Source organism: Pygoscelis adeliae, unplaced genomic scaffold (genome assembly GCF_000699105.1).
Source record: "Pygoscelis adeliae isolate BGI_AS28 unplaced genomic scaffold, ASM69910v1 Scaffold232, whole genome shotgun sequence".
In the NCBI taxonomy this organism is placed as follows: domain Eukaryota; kingdom Metazoa; phylum Chordata; class Aves; order Sphenisciformes; family Spheniscidae; genus Pygoscelis; species Pygoscelis adeliae.
The window spans coordinates 1,457,612-1,458,353 of NW_008824473.1; positions in this window are offsets into that span (position 1 = coordinate 1,457,612).

Genomic DNA, 742 nt, shown 5'->3' on the forward strand with positions numbered 1-742 from the left:
AAAAGGAAGTTCCTTAAGCATTGAAAAGCAAATGAAGACTAGCTTCTCCTCCCATCCAAATTAAGGGCCTAACATAGCCTAAAGGATTATGGTGCAAAACTTATTATAGTGCAAGTATGATGAATATTCCTCCCACCAAGTGTTGACATGAACTGCTCTGGTTTTGCTATCAGATTTTTTTTTTTTTTAAACATGGAAGACTGCAGCAGCACAAAATGACACCACTGATACATCAGTTGTCTTGCTTTTGCTGCTTTTCAGCAATGCATTTATTTTGATAAGGAAAATCCACACACATTAAAATCATTTTTATTTTTCCGCATTTTGACACCAAAAGTGAATGTCTTCTGTTACAATTTTCTAGTATGGACACAAGTTTAGCTATTTGGAGTACTCAAAAAAGCAGATTAAATGGAAAAAAATTAATCTTAACAGGAAAAAAACCCACTATTGCTTTGCTACGAATTACCATGTTTGTCCTAAGTTATTCAGAAAGTAAAGCTTCCCCATAGCTATAGTCTGCACAATAATTGTACCTAGAGTAAAAAGATACTGACTATTAACTAATGTTTGCAGCTTTTTATAAGTAGCACTTTAAGTAGTATGATTTATTGCGATTTTGTACCAAGCAATAAGACTGAAGTCTGTATGCTGCAGATTTAAGCACACCAAAATGTATACATTCACTTTAAAAAATTGTTGCTTATCACTCTCCATTGGTAGTAGTGAAGTCAGCTGCCTG